This window comes from Mya arenaria, chromosome 11 (genome assembly GCF_026914265.1).
Source record: "Mya arenaria isolate MELC-2E11 chromosome 11, ASM2691426v1".
In the NCBI taxonomy this organism is placed as follows: domain Eukaryota; kingdom Metazoa; phylum Mollusca; class Bivalvia; order Myida; family Myidae; genus Mya; species Mya arenaria.
In genome coordinates, this window is record NC_069132.1 from 66,354,309 (window position 1) to 66,374,573 (window position 20,265).

Sequence of the window (20,265 nt, forward strand, 5' to 3'; positions counted from 1 at the left end):
TTTTACTAAGTGGTTTTTAATGGTTGAAACAAACTCTTGTCTCATTGATCAAACTTCACTATCTTTAATAAATCACAGAACAAATAAAACGGTTTAAAGTCCTTTCATTAAAATATAATGGTCATGTTGATGAATTGGTGAATTTCAGATATATTTGTTTCAAAAATAAACAAGAAAAGGTAATTATCAGGAATAGGAAGTTTTGAATAACGGTGAATAACCTTAAGTGGTAGAAATTCTGCTGAGATCTTTTATCGCATTCTTTATATAAACATTCTGTCAACACTTTTTCATTTTTTGTTCCTGTTTGAACAAAGGTGTGTTTTAATTCGGTTAGAGGTACAATGTATTTATACGTAGGATACACCTATAAAATCTAGTATAACGAGACAAAAAGGTCATTTCTTTTATGAAACAACACGAAAAGCCATGCTTGCTAACATTTGCAAAATTGGTCTGTTGATCATTTTTATTCTTACAAGAAAGTCTAATGGAGATCATTTTTGTGGTGGAACGATATCGTGGTCGGCTACCGGCTCTGGATACGAAGTAACGTTTTTCTCATTTATATTTTGCGTCTATGCATTAATATAAAAAGTGTATTTCAATATTGATGGGATTAAATAGTTTTGGATCTTAAAGTATCGGAAAGGTATTTTTCCTGTTAGAATCGATTGAGGCAATGCAATTTGAAAACAAATGATAACAATGAAAATTACCACTGTAACTTATAATCATGTTACAACGTTCATATTAAGATTTCCTTAAAATTTCATATCAATTTGTCAGCCCAAATTGAAATGTCAGTATGTAAAACATACACTTTACGTTGCTGATTTTTGCTGAACTAATTATGCATCGCATCTCAAGCAATGGTATACTTATGCACCGAATGTAATCGTTTGGTATTTCATCCAGGTTGAATTCGTTGTCAAACTTGGTTGGCGATACACATGGAATCCTTGCAATGGTATGCCTCTCAACACCTATATCAGCACAGCACCACCGATTCCAGTGGAATGGCAATGTACTGAAGGTTGTTCAAGCGCTATGACGACTGTCGGGCCACCGTATACCGGATATTACTGCACAGCCCTTAGTGCGCCCCAAGACTGGGAAATGACAGAGGACACTTTTCGCTACAATTTTCCACACAGAGGACCTTTCAAAATTGCGTAATCAAACTATGTATTTTCCACTGATTAACAAGTATTCTACTCTTTAAAGAGCTTTATTTTGACATACAAAGTAGATATGATTTAAAAATCAGCTAAAAACATAAATTAAGAACAATTTGCAAGTCCTAGGTAATGAAATGGGAATGATCATTTGAAATCGCCGGTTAGGAATGAAGCTGATGGTTCAATACATCGAACATCGCTCTTTGAATTCTACATTTTAGATACACGGGTGGAGCATGGATCCTCGAAGTCGGGGGAGGAAATTGGAATGTACAAACAACGATAGACTTGAACAAACGATCTGATAGTGATCAACCAAATCGTAGTCCTGTTGTAACATATAAACCTATATTCTAGTAAGTAAATAGACAGAACTTCAGTCTCTATTTTGCGGTTATACCGCTTGTATCAATAGCTGACGTAAAAAAACATTTCATCCATTACGGAAATTATCATTCACTGCATACGGATTGTTTGACTGTACGTCAAGTCTTGCACCACCAGGCGGCATGCATTTTTATTTCGATAATACATAGTCAAGTGTATTGTAATTGACGTTTTCTACGTTGTGGTTCTTCCATATTTGACGGTTTTGTTTCTTCAAATGTGGCAGTAAATCTTTCATGTGTTCATTTATCCTCTCTTTCTGTTATCGTTGAATTTTTCAACTTTTATTTTACAAAATTTGCGAAAAAAGTTATATTTAAGGCGCATCATATAGGTTGATGCAATATGGCCTTTCGAATTAGATAAAACAAAAGCAAATAAGGCATCCCATATCGTGTTTAACTCATTTAATTTAAAATGATGTTTTTTACTGGGGAGTTTGTGGCCACGGAGCTATTAAATGGGTTTTATGAATTAAAAGCTACGTGGCCACAAACTCCCCAGTAAAAAAAACTCATTGAAATTAAATGAGATTAAACCGGTATGGGATGCCTTATTTGTTTCAACCTATATTCTGCTTCTGCGCCTTTAACTTACATTTAGTTATTTTTATAAGCCGGATGTTGCGCAAGAGCGTGGTCTTATATTACCCGTAGTGACCGTGTATAACACACTTGTACGGGTTGTTGATCACCAACCAAACTCAAAGACGCCTAGGCCGAGGATCGAACCAAGGACGGCTTTTTGTGATGGGATTACGCTAATCAATGTGCAAGTTGGACACATTTGACGCAGGTCATGACATACAGTTATTTCTTTTCTAGGCAGGAAGCAACCGCTGCTAGTTGGAATGAAGCTTTTTATTGTATGACAAGAGTTTAGCAATGACCGACTTGATATTCTTATACATCAACTGGCTAAGTTTTTTCTGATCCCTGAACCAATACAAATTTAGTAGAACATAGCAAAATTGCGCCAATCAGTCAAAAATTTAAGACAATTGTATGTTATACATGAACAGTTCCCCGTATGTAACATAAACATGTCGTGTAATATGACTTCATTTCAGTTTGAAGTATGGATGCGTCGGAGACATTAAACTTCATGTTACGGACGCAGACAACGACCGAGTTTCGTGTAGATGGTCAACCGGTGACGAATGTGGCTCAATTTGCCATTCAAATGGAGATACGGCTCTCGCAACACTCGAAGGGGTACGCGTTTATCTAATTAATGAGGTGCTTTCATATTCGCCGAGTTATTCGTCCACCGTCAATAGTATTGGCAGACAAGGGATTAAATATTCAAATGGAGAAAAGGCTCTCGCAACGCGTTTAATAAGATAATGAGGTGCTTTCATATTCGCCGAGTTATTCATCCACCGTCAATAGTATTGGCAGACAGGGGATTAATATATCGGCCAATATGAATTTGGCTTGTAAATGAGTGTTTCATTACTTGTCTCTTTATTAATACAGTAGTTGTTTGTTTATATACATTTTAAAAGGTTCCTCCAATTTTATTTTGGTCAAATTAAGAACAACGAAAGAAACTTACCCTAAGTTTTTATTTATTTTTATTTTGAGAGTTAGCAAGATGAAAACATTTTCAAATCAATTCGCGTCTTGCTGAAAAACAGTTACTGTTTACAATTGAATTACATACTAGTATCTAGGAAATGGGGCTTATCTACAAATAACTGGTACTCTTCCTGTTCATAAGTACAATTAATTATGGTGCGAATAAACTCGAAGCAAGCGCAGCAACTGTTTTGCTTTAAATATTGAAAAACCTACGAAAGACCGATGGTTCAAATTCAATATTTCATGATTTCTTTTTCACAAATTCACGATTTCAACTTCACGAATTCGCGATTTCAACTTCACGAATTCACAATGTCAAGATTTCAACTTAACGAATTCACGATTTTATGATTCAACTTCACAATTTCAGGTATTCACGATTTCAACTTCACAATTTCACGATTTCACCTTCACCAATGTATGATTTTAACTTCAAGATTTCACAATATCAACTTCACGTATTCATGATTTCAACATCACGAATTCACGTTTTCAACTTCACGAATTCACGACTTTAACTACACGAATTTACGATTTTCACTTTATGAATTCACGAGTTCAAGATTTCACAGATTCTTGATTCATGAAATCGTGAATTCGTGAAAATGAAATCATGAATTTGTGAAGTTGAACTCGTGAATTCGCGAAGTAGAATTCGTGAAATCGTGAAATCATGAAGTTGAACTCGTGAAATCATGAATTTGTCCAGTTTAATTCGTGTTATCGTGATTTCGTGAAGTTAAAATCGTGAAATTGTGAAGTTGAAATCGTGAAATCGGGAAATTGGGAAATCGTGAAGTTAAAATGGTGAAATTATGAAAAGTTAATCATGCAATATTGAATTTGAAATGTTATCAAGGGTCTTTCGTAAATACCCCTTACTATTGAATTCAAAACCAATGTTCAGTGCTCATAAGTGAACCAAAAAGCCGCGTTACCCTGTTTTGGCAAGGTTAGTGCTGGAAAAGGTCTCCTTATTAGTAAGCATGTTTTTTTTTTATCGCTATAATACTTTTCAAATCTGGATAGCCGCTTGTCTCCTTTTTATATTTTAAATTGTTTGTTTTAAATGAAGATTTGAAAGGATCATTCATTTATTCTCGTATTGGGTATAGCTACAATAGCCATTGAGAAATGTCCCATTCAAAAATTTTGTGTTTGGCGAGTTGGTTATCAAATCGAAATGGTAAAATTTCGTTTACGCCGACTCCGCCTTTTTTGGGGTGAAACTGTACCACGTAGTTCTAGCTCTATATTTTCCTCATGTCAATTATTACACAGTTAATAAATGTATAGGGTTAACAAATGGTTCATTTTAGTAGTAGATATGCAGTAGTAATGATGCAGTAGTAAAGATGCAGGTTTTGTATCAAACAGTTCTACAATTGTATTGGTCTCTCTGGGGCAGAAATAATATACTAATAAGACATTTAAATGTAAAAGCAGCAGCGTTTGTAAAGCATGGTGTCATTAATTCTAGTCTTATGAAATACAAGTTTTATTCAGACATCGTGTACGCTGACAATTAACGCCAATGTGAAACGGGACCAATTGTATGCGCTAGCAATTACGATTGAGGACAGACCATTGCGATCAATAACAGTCGGAGGCAAGACCTTTACACCGAGTGATGTCTTGTCAACGGTCCCTTTACAGGTTTGTGCAGTGATATTCAATCAAAACTATATGGACAAGGTCAGTTAATAAAAGAGTCGGTCCCTTCGAACATGTAAACATCTGATAGGGCAAAACTTAACTTTAATCAAATATAAGCTATAAGTACAGAGAAAATCATAATAATGAATGGCCTCTTTATTTACATTGAAACACCTGCTTTGAAATAAATTGTTGACCCTGCCCTTTTGATTTTGCAACGTAACCAGTGTCAATAAATCCATCCTCGGCACCCCAGCGTATCAAAATTTATATCATACCAAGGGCAAATTGGCTAGGGAAACTTCGTAAATCTTGAATATTCATATGCATTTTCCGACCAATGAAATAGCCGATAACAGAAAGGAAAGAATCTCCTTTGTGAAAAGCTATCGGTATATTTAACAAAATCCTACCGAAAACGATTTGAAAGCCGCGATCTGCAACTTCTCGGCCACTTCCGCACCGCATGAGATGTGTCTCATACAACCGGCTGGATTTCACCTTTTTTTCAATATTTTAAATATTCATGAGTACGAGATTTTTACAGCTGATTATCCCAGGGTATCATATAGGTTATGATACGCTGGGGTGCCGAGGATGCAATATAACATGCGGCGACATGACTAAATACTTCTCAAAATGCTAAAAGAGAAGTTATCACTAAGAAATACGTATCTATGTATCATATGTCATTATTAAGTGTTCATGCGTCGCATTAGATAATGATTGCAAAAACCTTCAGTTTGCATAACAACGGTTTGTGCCAAAGTTTGTATTTGGAATCATAAAATAAAGTTAATTATTTATTCTTATTAAATCTTTTGTGATGCTTTCTTTTTCCAGTTTGTACTGCAGACGAAGGACATTCCGTCAAGATCATGCACAGATAAGCCTATATTTCTGGATCCGACCCCCGACCAAAATGAAGTTCTAGTCTACGAAATGGGAAAATCTGTTTTCTTAAGTTACTATGCCACTTCTCCAAAAGCCACGTAAGTAACTTTTCAGCAGACTGTCAGCTTTTAAATGCATTTCATAACATACTTGTTGGAGCCTAGATATTACCCAGTGTTATTTAAAAAAACGATATTTTTTCACTAGCTTTTAAGACGAATTTGCTATTTTTAAACATTTGTTATTGTAAAGCTTTATTTTAAAGTGGCCCTCTCACAGTTTGGCAAAAACCGACTTTCCAGGAAAAAGATTCCGTTGTGGAATGTAAATATTTTTAACGCAGTAGTAGAAAAACCACGTTACCCACAGCGTATTGTGTTGGTGTTCAAAACTTGTCTACAGAAGTCGTCGACCTTTTACTGCATTAATAACGCCATGGTGCGCAGCTGAAACTTTATCGATGCTATCAAAACAAAAACAAAACATGCAATAGTGCAGGTGATAGTGCAAGCTCAACTAACAAATTATAGATAAAACCCCAAACATGCATGTGCTCGAGCTACCAGTTTTCAAGTCAGCGCTAATAAGGCTCCCTTGAATATTAATTCTTTTTCAAGTTTTTCGGTGAACTATGGAGTTTTATTGTATGCCTATCAATTTCCCTTTCGATATACAACAGTGAAAATATGGTACGCCGTATTAAGAAAATCGTTTTCTGATTCCGTCTCATGCGAGTACGTTGTGTAGATTAGAAAGTACATTCGAGTCGCTTAAATAGCATGGCAAAAAAACCCTGATAAAACCGGTCTTATTTTACTTCCATAAAAATACCTGATTGTACTCACGCCACGAGTAGCATGTAATTATCCAGTAATATAGAAGTGAAAAAAACACGAGGATAAGCACGACGCAGAGAAATCTTCCGATCTTTGTAGACGAATATTGTTTTGCAAACTCGAAGATAATAAATTTTAACATTATCACAAATATGAGCAGCTCTCCAATAAAAACAAGAAGGCGATTACGCGTCATCGACTGTTATTGTGATTGGCTCAAGACTTTCTCTCCGTTCTGCATATAACCATCGTCAAAATGACAAACAATTACTTTCGACCATGCTCATAAACTGGTCGCGTTACTGATTTAGGAAATGATGATTTGTTTTTACTTTCAAATATGTACTGTTTATGATACTTTTATTGTGCTGTGACATTTGATAATTGTTTTCTCATTAGTAGTTTGTTTACTTTTCTGAGAATTAGATAATTGTTCTCCTTATTTTGATCCAAAAGAATTCTGTTTTTGACTGTTTTCGCTCGAGTAGCCTCCCTTGACTTCAATACACTATAGTACATAACATATTCAAACGTGCAAGCCATTCCATAACTGGACTTTTAGCACTTTATTGAAATCAACTTGAAACCGAAAAATGAATAGCTAGGTTTATAAAAAAGGAATATAAAGATAACTTTTCGGGGACCTGCACCACGTCTGGTTCGGTGAACTAACACGTGTCCGTGTTTTCACACCACAATAGCTGCCTTTCATAATATTGCATAATTATCAGTGAACAAACCGAACAGGAACGAACCGGTTGAAAATCAATATGAAGGTTCGAAGTTTTCTTTCGTACAAAACAGTATAGACAAAATCAACTGCTCGAACATAAACTCGATGTTATTACATCTATTTAATGTATTATCAAACTTTATGACTTTGTTATACGAACTCCCCGCAAAATTAACGCTACAAACTCGAAAATACCTCACTAAACCTTTAAATATTTCAACAACGAAACATAGTCCTCATTAATTTTGTACAGTGAGTGTGATTAACTATCAAAATTTTATGAAACAAGCATGCCTCGTGATCATAGAAAAAAACCTTTATTTAATATGGAAACGTTTTTTGCTATGACACTCGTGAAAGATATATAGCCCGGAGTTACCGTAACTGGGTTTTCCCATGCCGGTACAAATAAAAGGTGAATTTCGAGCTATTGGAATTCATGTAACAATCCAATGGCTCTATTGTTTCCGAAGTAACGTGTGTATATTACAACGGTTTAATTTTGTTTGTACCGGAGGATTAGGTTGGAAAAAACAGAATATCTATAATTCCGGGCTTAAACTATTATTAAACGATCTTACACTGATATCCACAGTTATCCTATATTTTGAATACAAATATTGACTGAAAGTGTTTATTATTTTGGTTGCAATTTTTAAGAGTGCTTATGTTTAGTTTAATTGCTTTGTTGATTTAATGTTAATGTCGACACCAATATCATAGATGAATAAGAAGTGCAAATGTGTTTCAGAATTAATGTTTTTACCATTTTGGAAGCACCAAAAGGTACAACACAAACCATCGGCATAAGTGAAGACGAGTTTAATCGAACGGATGTCTACATGACAACGCTGTTTTGGACACCTACTGCAGCTGAAAAGGGATTGAAAACCGTTTGTCTAGAAGCAACCGATACTTTTCTGTAATATATAGCTTGTTCAAGCACGCAATGAAATTTGACATAGAATCAACAAATAATAATAAACAAAAATATCCATAGTAAAACTTTTAAATGTAAACAACTGCAATATATATCGTTGTTTATTATGTTACGGTTATGCGACTTAATATGAAATTACAACCGTGATTTTCGGAATATTTACTTCTATATGAACCATATTTCAGGATGAGCGCCCAACATTGTGTGACCTTAGCTGTCTGGGGTAATACATGTATTTACTTATAAATTACTGAAATTGAATGCACGGTTTAATGCTTTGATCGAAACCTTTGCACTCAATAAATTGCATATACAAGTGTATGTCTTCCTTAAATGTGTTCAAAATTAAAGGTTTATAACTTTAGAAAACATAATTAAACAAATGAACTAAGCAGAGCTCGCCTTTTGTTCGGAGGGATTAGTTTTACGGACCCTTTGTGTTTCCTTTCCAATTAGATACTGACCCTTGCGGGAAAAGGGAACAGGACTTTTCAACCCCAAGACTTTTCAACCCCTTCTCAAAACGAAGACTTTTCAACCCTTAGACTTTTCAACCCCTATTTTAAAAACTTTTCAACCCCTACCTGTTTGGACTTTTCAACCCCTAAATCAAAGACTTTTCAACCCCTATTTGAAATATTTTGATAGCCATATTGAAGACTTTTCAACCGCTATATCAAAGACTTTTCAACCCCTATTATTTTTGTCAGCCAGGTGTTGTCTTTTTCATTGTTTTTGCAAGAAACTTAACCAATTGTTATTGAAATACAATTAGAGATTTGTTTGGCTTATTTTTTACACTTTTCTCCAAAGTATTGGACGAAATTTACAAAGGCTTTGCCTTGATTTACTAAGCACTTAATGGTTAGGTTTTTTAAAAAATATATTCCGAACATTAACAATGGTACGGTAAAGTAAGATGTTGATGCCTGGTTACCCCGAACATGCAATTGTTGTATTATTCTGAAGGATATTACATATCTCAGCAAATTCGCATATAATATGTACAATGTTATTACCATAATTGTGTTCTTTAAATAACAAATTTGAATAATTGCAAAAGAAAATGAATGCAAAGAAGATTTTACGGAACATTCTCCTTTTTGTGCCTGTAGAATGCCAATAAAAACCTGAACTTGAACATTTATAAATCTTTCATTGCTTTTAAAAAAAGACAACAGTGGAAAGTTTTTTTGTAGTACCATATTGCTATTTCAGTACAGTTTGATTTTAATTCTTGATAATATATTATCTAAAAATTCAGAGTTTGCGGGTATTAATAAATAAAATATATTTTTTGTTTGATTTTAAATCCTGAAAATTATACACAAAATGTATCAAGCTGGCCATAGTTTGGAATGATGGCCATGATATTAGAACCTTAATTAACTGTCACTTTCAAGTTACTATAACCTCAATTAAAGGTGTTATGAAGCCCCTTAATCCCTTAGGAATTTATGACCATGCCACACATGTTGCCCATTAATGAATGTGCGACCTTCATTCCATTCTTTAACTGCATATATGAAAAGACAATACAATGCTTATAACATTTCTTTTTTTTACTTATATACCACTTTATAATAGAATGTCCTTTTTTAAACTGAGAAATAAAAAAAACGTTAATAAAATCTTATGTTACACTTATGTAATTTGGAACTCAATATATAATACATTTTTAACATCTTTGAACTCAGTGTATACGTTTGTATTTCTTAAACAATGTCTGCTAAATCATGATATTTTAAATATTATGAAGAAGTTATTTTATTTTCATTTTATTGTCTTTTTTATTGATGAAAAAGTGTTTAAAAAAAGAGTAGTATGTGCATCCGTGCGGTCGTGCGTCCGTGCGTCTGTAAACAATTGCTTGTGAACACGATACAGTCTTCAGTTTTTATTGTATCTCGATGAAACTTGTACAGTATATAGATATCCATTAGAGCTTGGTTCCTTTCGAAAACCAGCCAGATCCGTCCATAAATGCCTAGATTATAGGCCATGAAAGTTTTAAAGAAATGCTCTCTATTTTTAGCCAGGTCTGCATGAGCGAATTCTAATTTTAGCCAAGTTTACATGTACATGTAAATTCAAGTCTAGAGTTAAGGGAGACAATTTGCAAGTCTAGGATTTTGAGAGACAATTTGCTTTTTGCTTCTGCAGCTGATTTTGTGAATTACTCTGCCTTGTTCTTGTTGAAAGCCCAAAGGCCATTTTTTAGCTTTAAGTTCTGTAGTTTGCGCATTCATCTTAACAAAATTGGTTGTGAATGTTTAAGTTATAAACCTGGTGTCATTACTGGCCACACCCAGGGTTCACAGGTTTGGTAAACATAAATCTGGAAAGGTTTGAAAATCTTTTTGTGTGTTCGTGCATCCATCTCAGCACAATTGATTGTGAATATTTGTTCAAATTGATCAATGTTGTCCTAGGATGCCCTTGACTTGGACCTTTTGACCGACTTTTTTAACTAAAACTACAGAAATATTTACTATGAGTACAGTTTTGAAAGCATTTTTTTTTTGTCAGATGACTTTTACTTGGCACATATTAAAATAGTTCATGCAACTAATCTGCTTATAATACTTTCTGGGCTCAGATGTTGAACGTGCTACGTTTTCAGGTAACCCAAACACAAAACATAAATTATATGTCTGTTGCCTTTTGCCCATACATACATGCTCTAGATTGATATGACCACAAAAGCCATGCCAGTAGGGCATAGGCCCTTTTGGGCCTCTTGTTTTACTTATTTCAATGTAAATATTTAATGAATTATTGTATTATCATGTGTTTTAAGTATGTATATTTTGTATGTATTACATATTTTTGTTTGTTATAGTTTTAGTCTTAATATATTCTTGATTTTTAAAAGAAACTTCAAAATAAAGTGTTTACTGTTGTAGTTATTTTCTTAAAAAGGTGAGAAATTAAGGGGTTGAAAAGTCTTCGTTTATTAGGGGTTGAAAAGTATTTGTTTAAGGTGGGGTTGAAAAGTCTTAGCACTTTTAGGGGTTGAAATGACAAAGGGGTTGAAAAGTCTTTGATTTCACAAATGACAAAGGGGTTGAAAAGTCTTGGGGTTGAAAAGTCTGACAGCCGCGGGAAAACACCATGCATGAACAACGCCACCTGCATACGAGAGAAACATACTGATTTTTATCAGTGTTCATGTCTTCCCGGTTATACCGGTCGTAATTGCGAAATAGTATAGTACGGGTACATAATGATATTAACTACTTATTGGTTGATAGGTAACGCCTTAGTTTCATCATTTATGCCATCTCACTCGACACTGGTATACCATTAAATTTGAAAAGTGATCACAGTAAATACAAGTGGCGTTTAGCAAACTTTGAGCCGCATATGATCAGACAATTTTGTAATTTATTGTGTGCTTAAACATCGAACGAGCTCTATCTTACGTAGAAATAAGAAGTTACATGATATTATTTTTACATTTGCCAATGGCTTGTCGTCGTTAAAAAAACGTTTAAATTTAACATTAGTAACTTATATCGTTTTTCTCTTGAATAATCTTACAGAAAACAGTAATGTTCCGTTTGGTTTATTTTAAGAATCTGTACAAAAAAAAACAGTACAAATATATCAAACATTTATTGTGAAAGTGTTTATCCTATTTCAGATATCGATGAATGTGCCAGTGGACCTTGCCAAAACAGAGGGACATGTTTTGACCTAGTGAATGGATATTTCTGTGGATGTGCAGATGGATATACCGGTACACATTGCAAGACAGGTAAGCACATAACTGGAACTTTTTGGCAAATAAATTAGCGTTGTTAACCTACCCTATGTGGTTATTTATAAGCATTATAGAAGTATATAAGTACGTATACACCGTTTGCATATGTAACATTATTGTACAAACATGCTTTATGTTGGGGGTTTTCCAAGACATCGATGACTGTGAGATCCAGCCTTGTGAAAATGAAGGGACATGTAAAGACATGATTGCCTCGTCCAAATGTGTGTGCAAACCTGGTTACACAGGAACCATATGTCAGACATGTATTCTTGACTTCTTTAAATTATACTATGTCTACCTCTTAAATCAATAATTTCTAATTCATACCCCGTTATCGGTGTAGCAGACAATCAAATGACATGCAACAAGTATTCGGCGGTTACCTTCGACAATATTCCCCCCCCCCCCAAAAAAAAACATGATGATCCTCCCTGCAGTTTACAAATGTGTGCGATATAATCAAACATAATAATATAAAACAAATCACCAAAGTTTTGAGTTGAATGTTAAAGTCTTCTCGCTTGTTTACGTTAAATATAAAACGTTAAACTTTGTTCCGACAGGATTACAAGTGTGTGACTCTCAACCTTGCTTGAACGATGGACTTTGTGTGTACAACGTAACAACGGGCTATACGTGCGAATGTGTCGATAACTGGCTTGGCACTAACTGTGGGTTTCGGTTTGAGAATGAGACATACTTCCTTGGAAACAAAACAGACATGGTTTGTAAAATTTCGTGTTATAAACTCACTCTAGATTATTACTTCAAATACTGACATTAATTATAAATAGGAGCATGATAATCTAAAGCCAGTTCTATAAACCAACTTATATTTAAACTATGACAACTACAGGGACAAACACAGCCGACACACATTCATGTATAAGCCTTGCATTATGCACAAGGTACAATATAAGGGGCCAAAGGGCACTTAACGATAGTACAAACACCAAACACAAGCGAACACACACCACAAACAGCTTCACAGTGCTTGGATTACCGCCTTGAAACGGTTAGGTAAACATCAGGGAGTTCACTAGCACACGAATTTTCCGAGGGAGTGGTGATAAACAAGTTTGAATGCGCATAACCTCACACCTGTCCCATTATTAATCAATGTTTACAAGTGGAAAAGATATTACATCGGTGTGTGCACTAACATTGTTTAAAGGAAGAATATAATTTATGTCTTGTCTTTTTCCAGATACACGACTACATGCATTATTCGAACTGTGACTGTGTGGTTGGAGATCGCAAACAGGAGTATTGCTACATGTACACTCTCAATAAGCATATTGGTTACGGATTCCTTTCGTTTTTGATTGGACTGTTGACGTCTATTGGGCTTTACATCCTCTTTGATATCATTTACAATTGCTTCTTTCCTTGTTTCCATCAACGGATTATTCCTGAGAAGAAACAAATTGAAGAGGAAGACGTCGAGAAACACGATGAACCAGTAGATACGCAGAGTAAAGGCAAGATGTCTGTCGAGGAATTGGTGAAACCGCAACCCCGACGTCACCATTGTTGGGCATGTGACGTCAAATATAATATGGTTCCAATGCCCGTCTGGTACAGACAAGAAGTTCGCAAGTACAAGAAATGAATGTCGACTGGAGGTTTTATGGGTGGAAGATACCAAGGGACTAATATGCTTGAGGGAATAACAACTCAAAACATTCATTTAAAATTGTTTTTAGTTGAGTGTGAGTGGAAAGTGTGTGTTCTTTAAATTGCAACGAAATAAAATGAAATTATTTGACCAGAGAGCCATGAACTGTAATTAATTATTGCATACGCAAAAAGTATTCATTATATTATCATATTGTTAACACGTATTAGGTATTATTTGACAGTCTAACGGTGAACGGTTGATATCGGGTGTGTAGATCTGAACGAACAACTTTCAGTGGCTTGCAAATTGTGGCTGACATCATCATCATACATTATTTGCAAAAACAAAACGTTTGAAACGCCATTGTGTTTCATGATGCATCGATTTTTTCTATTATTTATACTTTCCATTCACACAACTCTCCTTGCAAAAATATTGTTTAAATTCCCCTTGCTTTTCTTAAGATATGTGATAACTGGATGCAACATTGATTTTAAGTATTTTTACTGTTTTTAGCGTACGTTATAAAGAGAATAATTAATTGAGAATGAAAATATCGGCCACTGTTATTGCTTTTATTACCCAAATATTTGTATAATATATACGATACGATAGAGTATAGAAATTTACTTAAAAGATGTCTTACGTGTTTTCCACCAATGAAAATACCGAGCATATTCCATGACTTCCTTGTCAAACGTTTGCGGTTTAATTGTATTAAAAGTTGTTTTCCATCCAAATTATACATGAAAGCCTAAGTTATATGCATCTACTCCAACGGAAAAGGGCGCATCAATAAAAGTCTCCTTTTACTGTCGTCATTTCCAGGAAAGAAATCAATGTCGCATTGCGAAACGGTTCCTTAAGGATATGCTATGTGCTGACCCTTCGTACGTGCAGGGACCTAAAAGTGCTAAAATATGGTATATATTTTGCGAGGGCGATCGAATTTTTAAACAAAAATAGTAGGTCATAATTATTAAAAAAGATTACAGCGTATGAAGCAAAAGAAAATGACAAAAAAATGATTGTCATTGGGGGATTTTGTCTACCTGCGTTAAACCTGATAGGGTTGAGAGATGTTTTGGCCAAAAGTGTTCAGAAATTGAGAAAAAATTAATAAAGTATATTTATTTATATTATAATTCAGTTTTACTGAAGTTCACATGAACTGACAATGTCCTCCTATTATTGACTTGAGGAACATAATATGAATCTGATTGCAGCCACGGCAAAATAGTGCTGGTCATCTAGCAAAAACTAAAACAACAAAAATGAGATGCTAATGAGCCATGTTATTGGCCGTGGAGTGTCATAATAATGGTGTAAATAGATTTGCTGTAAGTATGGTAATACCGTTCAGTTGAAAGTTTACATTCAACTAAATATAATTATTTTTTGAACAATTGCATAAATAATTGTAGGATTAAAATTTCATTTTAGATGGCTTTATTAGTTTTAAAATGACAGTTATTCATGCTTGTCCGGTACGCGAAGTCGTTAGCGCACTCGCTTCCAAACAAGGCAGTCCGGGATCGATTCCCAGCTACGGCGCAAGTGAGTTTTGGTTGGTTGTCACCAAAGCGGATTAGCTGGTTTTCTCAAAGTTTTCTGTTCCCTCTTGTTATACAAGTTACGATCTCGCCTAACATCGTGCCAACGAGAGTGAATAACAAAAGTAAATGTAACATTCTTCAAAATCGTTGTTAAATAAATAACGTTCAAAAAATGGTTAATAATTACGCTTTAATGTAGAGGCAGACAATGTGAACACTTTACCAATAAAAATATGGTGTTGTGTTTTTTTTTCTACTTGAAAGACTGAACATCGGTCGTTTCATGAAATAAATAACCTCAAAAACATGCAATAACTTAAAACAAAATGTTCATTAATTCATCTAGGTAGCATATTAATAACCAGTTAGTAATTTTCTATCGAATTATATTGAACGTACCTTGAGTCGCCTGCAAAATTAAACATTAATACCACCTTGCGGCGACAAACAGACAAACTTAATTGTACATCGGATTCTTTAAAGAAATGTTTGGATTTTAATCGCATAATTTGTCATGAGCCTCATCTTAGCGAAGTCGTCAACACTTTTTTGTCGGCATACTTTTAAAAGTTTACTTGGTTTACTCTCCCACCAAATGAACACCCGTCAAACAGGAAATCGCCAGTACTCATTTAAATATTTAGAGGTTTATAAAAGGCGCCGATGTGCTGTCTGTCTATAATGGCACACCTGGACCATTGCAGACCAGGTGTGCTATTATGGTCAGACGGCACACCGGTTGGGGTTTTTAATTTTTTATTGCATATGTTTTTTGTTGTTTCATTTTATATAAAAAAAAACATTTCGGCCATTACTCTACAATAAGTATTCATCGATTGTTTAATTGGACAATTATCAAATATCGCACTGATTGACCAATGACGCAGCTAATGTACTCGTGACGTAATCAGAGTCATTGTTTTTAGGTCAATATGGTGTGGTGGGGAATGATCAATACTGGATAAATTTAAGATATTTCCTAAGGTAAAGTAATTTAAGACATAGATATGCTAAAAATGTATAGTATGTTAAAGCAACATAAAAATCACACCTCCACGTGTGAATGGATATTATTTTAAATTGTATTATTTAGCAGTTTTAAAACAACCAAAGTGGATGAATAAAATATGTCGATGACTTATTATTGACAGCTGTAGATGCAGAACTTGGAGTAATATAAATTTGAGATATGATCATGTGATGCACAACGCCACTGCTTCGTTTATGTATCATTTGGTCGTGGATTACATAGGACATTGTTTACTTATACTGAAAATAGCAGTGATGGTAAAAATATGTATCAGGTATAAGCATACTGTAATTAGAGATAAATATATGGCCGCGCGAGGCCAATGAGTAATAATAGCCCCGTCGTGTTGATAATGGTCCGAAGGCTTGGCTTTAGCCCGAGGGCCATTATCAACACGCCGGGGCTAATATCACTCAATGACCCCGCGCGGCCATACACTGAACTGTTTTATACACATGTTTTGACTCAAGTATTTAGTAGTCTGTCGATATACCGATATCTTAACGTAATGGTTTAATATTGCTGGGTAATTTTCTTGACGTTTTTCAAAACGGCGACAGCTATTTCTACTTTGGCTGAATTTAAAACGGATAAATGAGTAACAACGTGCTTGGTGTTAATAACTCAGATGATTTCGATATAGAAAATTTCAGATTTATATAAATAATGAAGTGTTTAGTTGAATGGACCTTTTCTCCAGAATACGAACTTTGAATCTTGCTTTTAAGTGATGGAAAACAATCGTTGATGTCAATGCTGTTAAACTAAAATTATAGGTTTCTTGGTAAGACGTATTATACAATGGGACTGGAAGTCATAAAAACATGTAGCACATATTAATTTCACAGGAAATGAAGATGAAAGAGCATTTTTCAACAAAGAAATATGAAAAATATAAACAATATACACTGTAACAATAACAGCGGATGAATGGAATAAACGCTCAAAGGTACATGTATGTACAGTCAGAATGGTTCCTCATTTCTCAAATTAATGCTGATACGCCCTTTAAAAATGCAGCTATTAAACAGTGACTGAGTGTCCTTCATATTTTTGCATGGTCAGTGTTCCACCTGGGCTTTGCCTCATGGGAAGGTCTGAAACTTGTTCAGCTTCATCGTGTGTTGGTTTTCTTACAGGAATCTCTTCATGTTTGGATGGCGGATAGCGCTTGCTCAATTTCCTGGGATGCTGCTACAAGTTCCTGATTATCATCATCATCAAATACCTCCATGCTAGAAGTTGGTTCTGGTTCCGGATTTGTCACTGATTCTTTTCTTTTACACATTTGAAGAATATTAGACATGTTCTTCTGCTTTCCTATATTGTTTTTATGGTAATGATTAAGAGACATCAGATTTCTGTGACCAGTCAGCTGTGCCAACTCAGTGGGGAAACAACCGGCATCCAGCAAATTTGTAATGCATGTTTTTTTTGCAGAGCGATTAACATGCCTAGCCTTCAATCCAGCCTGCTCACTCATGGTTTTGGCTAGTTGTCCCAATTTATTTTTCCAAGGTTCTGGTTGATGAATCAGAGATCATTTGATTATATTCCTTTCTAAAATTTGGAAGCAGGGCCACATAAAACCTTGATTCTGGGACGGACATCTGAGGTGGTACTTTTCCTTGTAAAGCTGATACAACCTTACAGGACAGTTTGGGTCTTCTACAAATAATTTCAAAACACACAATTTGAGTACTCAATCACACATTAAAACATATTTTACAAATATCAATATTTGAATTCTTATTCTAAAAGGATTTTAGTTTTAAAATTGTGGCTTATTCACTGCAATAAATGAACATAATCTGTTAACAATAGAAAAAAAAACAACACCTTTTTATAACAATGCTATTTTTACTTGGTTACCTGGCTGTTCAAAGAGCTTAGGCACATATTGCCAGTGGTCGCCATTAACTCCGTTTCTTATTTTTGTCGCTCTCTCCGTGAAGGCCAAGTAACTTACACCATCGGAGGTCTGGCTAAATTCCAAGTCCCCCCACAACATGATCAGGTGCTCCTGCCCAATTCAAGGTGCATGGTGTTGTTAAGCCACACGGTAATTGTAAGGGAAATCGTTAAACTTACCGGCTCCAAGATGTTCATTTTCGTAGAGTTGTTGAATCTCAGAGGAAGTGAAGGGATCGGCTCTCTGTTTTTAGTTGCCAATTCCCTTTTCTTTCAAGTCTACGCATTTCGCTTTCAGCGTGTCCCGTGTGAGCTTAAACACTTTTCCGCCCAAGACATCAGCTTCGTACTCTGCAAAACGAGTTTATCATGATAAGAATAATCAAAGTCTGTGCATTGATTTATAAGCTACTGTAAATATTATAACTATTAAGGTGTTTATATATTATATTCAGTTGTTTTAAAACAGAATAACAAACAGGAAAATGCCTACCATTCTCGGACAGGTGTCTCTTTACACTTGTCAAGATGCCACGCAGGATATATGGCTCGAAGTTGGATGCAGCGGGGCCATTCACCTCTGCCGAAAGCTTGTTCTTCTTTACACTGAGCAGGACTCTGGACAGTAGAATATCAAGCTCCTTTGGTGGAATGTCTTTGGTTTGGCGAGTCTCACCATCTTCCTTTAACCAGTCGTTCACTAATTTCATGTCACTCCTATTTTTTTGTTACCGTAGCCTTTTTTTCTTTTTGTATTGATGAATTGCCGGGCTTGTGCCTCAGTGAACTGTTCTTTTTTTCGATGGCAGAATCCAGTTGAAGTAGCCTGTTGGCTTAATTTTCGCGCGTCCGTTAACGCATGTCTACTCTGGTGCCATCTTTAACAACGTGAATTTGCGTCACGTTGCACGTGTGGACGATCGCAGGACCATTATCGGTCAAGTGACTGATAATAGCCCCGGGGCTTTTATCAATTTTGATGATTAAGGCCCCGCCGCGCCGATAATTACTATTCTGACAACGTTAAAATGATACTATATATAGTAACATGTGTATCAATAATGTAAGATTTCGTTCACATCGATATTATTTGTTATAATAATTGCTCGCGAAATAGGGGCTTGCCGTGCCAGCAACCTGTCTTCGGCCATGTTTGCGTTGATAATTACGTCGAACTCTGCCTTTACCTGTTCAGGTGCGCGTTTTACCGGAAGTCGTCTCATTATGGATTTTAGGCACACCTCGAGGTGTGCCGGTTATGGAAAATTGGCCCACCAGCCATTACGGCGGTGGAACCCGGTTCGTAATGACCATTTTCGGCCTAAAATGTTACTATATATAGTAACATATGCAATAATTTGAGGTTACTCGCTACATTACCTACCATAGTCACCAAATACTCGCTATGTAACCTACCATGCCAAGACACAACCACACCATACTCACTATGTTAAATACCATGCAACATATCCTATGGACCGGTGAAAATATTTCGAGACTAAGAAAATTCCAGCAAAGCGGAAGAGCGTCTATATAGTTTCAAGAAATTGGAACTTAATATCAAGTTCGAGCCAAACGAGTTCGAGCCAACGAGGATTGAATTTATTATTTTAAAGTTTAATTCAGACACAAGCGTTTGTACGCGGAATAAACAAGTAGAAAAAAAACAACAACCGAAGCTTAATCAATCCAAAAATCAGATACTACTACCTTAACGCAAGCATGTTGTGTTGCTCAACCTCAGACCAAGCAACCAAGTGCAAAGTTTAACCTCATAGCAGATAGTAATGTGGTGTACCTCAGACCAAGAAGCTACGCGTTGTTGCTCTACCTCAAACCAAGCAGCTAAGTGTTTTAGCTTAACCTTGATAAGCCTCAATGAATAATGATTTAAACGTGTTTTACGCAAATGTTTTTAGATAGCTAAATGTTGTTTTGAATAATTACAGTAACAATATTTCTGTTTCTAATTCATAAGCTATGTAAACAAACATTTAATGATGATGCAGCGATGTACTATAATAACGGTTGGTCAGTTCATTATACGTGTGTAAAGTACCCGAATATAATTCTGCCATAAAAATTTAGCACTAAAATATGTGTCGATTTAATAATTCATGTGTGTACAACGGTCAAAAGTTGCTATAAAACCGTTTAAAATGCAAAAA